The sequence below is a fragment of the Sinocyclocheilus anshuiensis genome, unplaced genomic scaffold (assembly GCF_001515605.1).
Source record: "Sinocyclocheilus anshuiensis isolate Anshui unplaced genomic scaffold, SAMN03320099.WGS_v1.1 scaffold253, whole genome shotgun sequence".
Lineage (NCBI taxonomy): Eukaryota > Metazoa > Chordata > Actinopteri > Cypriniformes > Cyprinidae > Sinocyclocheilus > Sinocyclocheilus anshuiensis.
This window is the reverse complement of record NW_015537969.1, coordinates 1,977,514-1,983,445: the sequence shown is the minus strand read 5'-3', so window position 1 is coordinate 1,983,445 and position 5,932 is coordinate 1,977,514.

Here is a 5,932-nt window from a genome sequence, read left to right as displayed (position 1 = left end):
TAAAAAAAAAAATCCTTTAATAGAGTTTGCACTCAGAAGGAATAATTTCTAGCTGATTAAATAATTTAGACTTGAACATAATTGGAAACAGTTATATTCACTATACACATTTCCATTACTTTTCCAAGATGTTTCTGATCACTAGGTATAAAGTTTTTAATATATATTTTTATATATAAATCATTTAATATAGCTTGCACTAAAAAAAATGCAATTTCAAGCTGATTAAATATTATAGACTTGTGCATAGCTAGAAAAAGTTACATTCACTGTAGAAATTCTGATCATGTGATCACTGGACCAAAAAAAAAAAAAAGGTTAGACTTTATTTTAAGGTGTCCTTGTTACAGTGTAGTTATACATTTAAGTACTGAGTAATATTAATGAACTACATGTACTTACTATATGGTTAGGTTTAGGATTAGGGTTTGGCTTAGGGTTACTTGCATGTAATTATGCATGATTAATTGTTATTATAATAAGTACATGTAACGTGTAACAAGGACACCTTAAAATAAAGCGTTACCAAAAAAATTTTTTATTTTTATCCAGTGAAATATTTTAGACTGTATTAGAATGCATTTCATTCCTCTTTGTTGTGTGCATGTCTGTTGTAATTTGTCTTTTTTTTTCTTTTTTTACTTTTCTTTTTTCTGTTTTTTACATTTATTTATAGAGGGAAAAAAATATTACGAGCAAACTGGAAGAGAAGTGGGAAAAAGAGCGTACTCAAACTCGGGTCACCTGAAGCCCAACTATGCTATATGTCAGAACGCTGCCCACAAGGCTATCAGCTCCAACTGAGCTATTTCTTCACCCTATGAGATATGTGAATGCGAGTTCAACTCAAATAACATCTGATATTGCAGCAACTTCCTTTATGAATGTTTATTAACACACTTAACTGAAAATAAAATGTTACCTTTTCGCATGTAATGGGTCAGCCATAGTCCAACACTGGCTAAACACCCTCTGGTTTTAGCCTGCTACTGTAGCCACACCCCAAACTCTCACTATTGGTTGGGCTGGAAAATGATTGACGGATCTGAGTGAATCACTCTAAAAGTTTTGATGGTGCCTGGGAGAACCCATATCCATGTCTAGAAAAAGAAATAAATAGCTATTAAGCGTAGCTTCTTCAGTTTTAGAACCTGCCCCTAAACTTGAGATTGGTCACATCACATGACTGTCTAAGTGGGCGGTTCTTGTTCAGAATGTCTATAGTATAGTATAGGAGAGTGATGACTGAAGGACAAAAAAATTCACCTCAGTGAATGTTTGTGTGCAGATAACTGTCAGTCAGACTTCCCAGCATTAGCTTTACCAGTCCTGTGCTGGTCATAAGGGCATGTGTAAGGGTAATTCCCACAATTTTTAATCTCCCTTGCTCTCTCGGTGTAAAACCAAACAACATATACAGTGAGTGTTTCTGATCTGCCTGTCCCCTCAGGCTGACCGTGCTCTGCAGTAGCATCATGGCAGAGGCCTCATAATGATGCAGTGTCACCACATAACAGATAACTATCAACAATACCCATTCATTTCCATCACCACATGCCTCTCTGTGTACGAGAGAGAGCCCGACACAAACAATGGACCAAAACACTGAGCCGACAGACACATTCATCTGCCTGAGCACACACACACACACACACACACACACACACACACACACACACACACACACACACACACACAAACTGCCTGCATTATTCCTGGCCACTCTATGGGCCCATCGTGGGATTTTAAAGCACTGAGAGAGAGAAGTGGATAAAGTAAGAGAGAGTAGCAGGACGATAAAGAATAACAATGGAAAAAAAAAAAAAAAAAAAAAAACATAAATCAACTTTGTGCATGGTGTCTCAGTAGATTGCTGGAACAGTAACTAATGTCCATTCTGAAAGGCTGGGTTAAAGCCTCCTGGGTCTTTTGCTAACGAAGAGCCGGAGCGTGAGAGAGAATTGTAACATCCATAAGGTATAGAGTGCCCTTGAACATACTTCTGGCAGTGTTTGTGACCCTGTGCCAAAAGAGCACATCAAGGGCACATAAAAGCCACAAAGGGGGCGCTATTGAGCACTAAAAGCTTATACACATTTTAGAGCAGCACTTCTCAAAGTCCGGACTCCGGTCTGGATCCGGACCCACCTCCATTTCGTATTTCAAGAGCACTAATTATATTTCCTACTTTGATAAACGCATGTTAAACTTGTAAATCATTTGTTTAGTTTTTTATGTCTTTTTGGAGATGATCTGAAATGAAAGTGAAGGCGAGATATTTAAAGTTTTCCTGCGTGACATTTGTTGTCATGACATCCAGTGAGTGTATGACGTTTGACGTAATCAGGTGACACTTCACTGTTGTGTAATATAAGTAATTATTTATTTATTTTTTTTTACATTTTTGTTATCATTCAGATTTTGCCTATTTGACTTATAGCAATTGTCGAGTTTTCTTTATGATGATGACGTGTACATGAAGGCTCTGGATGCACGCATAATCAGTTTTAACATGTAGTTTTTTTATTAAAACACTTTTCAGCTACGCAACATGAGTGCTAACTAACTCCTCAACAGCAAACACATAACCAAACCTCTGACTAATTTGCATTACCTATACTGACAGGTAATACAGCCAATAGGAACAGAGAATACGTTGCTCCTGACATATGATTGGTTGAGCCAAACATAAGAATACTACATCCCCCTTCTTTTAAAATAATACAACATAAAGTACAAAATACTGCGTAACATATTAAGTAAAAGAAGGAATTCAGTTTTCAAATTATATGCACAAACTAGTATGCTAATAAACTATTTATTTGTGTATTCACATAGCCATAGATTGTCACATAAACATTAATATAAACTGCATTGAACATTTGGAATGCATTGAACATTGCATTTTCTTTTTGAAAGGGCAGTGATCCGCCTACACCCTTGTACAATCACAGATCCAGAATGACTCTGGGCTTTATCTGTCGTCCATATCTGGTTCTGTAAGTGGTGCATTTGGGCAGCCCATCAGTGTGGTCAGGTGTGTGTACAATGTCATTGTGTGGTCTACTGTTGGTTGGTGTTGCACATAGTTCAGCACCTTCATGCCTTGCTGCTACGTCAGAACTGTCAATTTGAGATTCTTTTGTGTCCAGGAGGTGGCGTCTGTTTCGTCGATACTCCTGTCCATCAGCAGTACGCAGATGATACGATCTCTCAGTGTTGGCTGCTCTGACGATAACAGCTGGCTTTCAGTATCCTTGCTCCTGCACTCTAACTGCCTATCCATCCTTGAGCTGAGACAAGGGTCTTGCCGATCTGTAATAGTAGCTCATTTGTATGTGTCACTTTTGTCAGCTTTGACTTTTCCCAGCAACATATTTGCACAGATTTCTCTGCTAACCCATTACTTTGTGGATGGTATGGGCTTGTGGTAGTATGTGTAAATTCCCATGTTCTTGCAAATGATTCAAACTCACCAGAGCTGTACTGGGGGCCGTTCTCTGAGATGACAGCTTCTGGGATGCCGTGCCGTGCAAAAGAAGCCTTCCGTTTACTTATCACAGCAGCAGAGGTTGTGCTGTGGAGCTTGTCCAGCTCAAAATATCTGCTGTAATAGTCAACTGTCACAAGATAGTCCTCGTTGTTCCAGGTGAACAAATCTGTAGCCACTATTTGCCATGGCCTTTCTGGGATTTTGTGACTGATCATGGGCTCTCTGATGTTGTAGGGGCGATACGTGAGGCAGATCGAGCACTTGCTGATGATGTTCCCAATTTCTTTCCCCATCCCAGGCCAGAACATGATGTCATGGGCCCTCTGCTTGCTGTCTGAACAGAGGCTTGTGGGAACGACAATCATCTCACCTTTGAAGATTATTCCATGCAGGTATTAAAGCTCATCACTTTCATTCCAAAATTCAGACACACTCAGGGGACACTTTCTTTTCTCTTCAGGCCAGCCTCTTTGTATGACTCCTTTCAGTATCTGAAACTGTGGGTCCTTTTCAGTTTGAGCTCTGATTTCCTACAATTTTGAGTCACTGACAGGAAGGCTGCTGTACACTGTGTGCACCTGAATATCCATTCCTTCACTCAGGCTTGTATCCTGGTCAGAAAACAACTTTCTGGATAATGTGTCTGCGACAGGGATGTCCTTGCCTGGTCGTTGTATAATTGTGAAGTTATACTTCTGGAGCTGAAGGATCATCCTCTGAAGCCTTGGGGGAACTGATGCCAAGGGCTTCCGCATTATTGACTCAAGGGGCTTGTGGTCACTCTCAACAACGACTTGGTGGCCACAGATGTATTGATAGAAACGCTTACAGCCAAACATTATAGCAAAGAGTTCTTTCTCTATTTGAGCATAATTGATTTCGCTCTCAGAGAGGGACTTTGATGAGTATGCGATAGGTCTTCCATCCTGTATCAGTACTGCCCTGAGCCCGTACTTGGAGGCATCGACCTGTAATCTGAGCTCTTTGTGAGGATCAAAATAGGCTTAGACTGGGCCTGGTTCCGTTGGACATCCCAAACAAACTCACTTGACTCCTTAAGGAGCTGTCGCAGTGGTGCGTTGACATCGGAAAGGCCAGGTGCAAATTTGGAGAGGTAATTGATCATACCTAGTCTTGTCTCGAGTTCTCCTTTGTCTTTAGGTGGTTCCATGTCTCTCACAGCAGTGACTTTGGCCAGGTCTGGCTTTACCCCTTCAGCAGTAAAAGAGGCCCTAAATAGCTCACCTCTGTAGCATAGATCACACTTTTATCTGGATTGAGCTTGACTCCTCTCTCTCGAACGCTGAAGCATAACATGGAAGTTTTCATCATGTTCGGCTTTGGTCTTTCCATAAATTAGAATTTCGTCGACTATGGCCATGACCCCATTCAAACCTTCATACATTTCATCAGTTTTTCTCTGGAACACGTCTTGGGCTGAAATCAGTCCGAAGGGGAGGCGTAAGAAACGGTAATGCCCAAAAACCGTGTTGAAAGTAGTTAGTCTTGACGACTCCTCAGTGAGCCTAATGGCCCAATAACCCGATCTGGCATCTAGAACGCTAAAATATCGGGCACCAGAGAGCTTGGATGTTATATCTTCAAGAGTGGGTAATGGGTAGTGAGGTCCAGACACACCCTCAGCTGACCTGCGCGTGGTTTTTCGGCTACAACCATGGAGTTTACCAATTTGGTTGGCTCTGTGACTTTAACGATAACACCCTGCCTTTCCATGCTCTCAAGCTCGTCTTTAAGACGGCTGCGTAATACAAGAGGAATACGTCTGGGTGGGTGAACTACTGGGGTTGCTTGTGGGTCTAAGTGTATGGTACACTCACCTGGAAACAGTTCAATCCCCTTGAAAACATCTGCAAACTTCTCCAAGACTGGCACCTCTATCTGTGTTTCTGTAACTGACAGTACCATCTTAATGAGGCCAAAGTCTATGCATCCTTTTAGCCCTAGGACAGGGGGTGCATTTGTGTCGAGTACATAGTGCAAAAGTGCAAAGTGCACTGCAAAGTAAAAAGAAAAAAGAAAATTGGCCAAACATATCGGCCAAAAAAAATTAAAGAAAATCGGCATCATATATTGGCCATCAGCTGCCCTGATTTCTAAATATCAGCACAGAAAAACCCATATTGTTTGACCTCTATTGCTGACACTTAAATTAATTGTTTTGCCACTTTCGCACTTGTTATTAATGTATTTTGAATGCAAAAGGCATTTTATTTATTTATTTTTTAATAGTGTTAATTTGTTATACGTGTTTATTAAAAACAATTGTTTCGGACCTTTGACATTAATGAAAATTCAGATTTGGACCTTTGAATGTAGACTTTGAGAACCCGTTTTAGAGGATCATCTTCATCTTTAAAACAAACACCACTGAATTCCAGACCGGTGAACTTATATATATATATATATATATATATATAT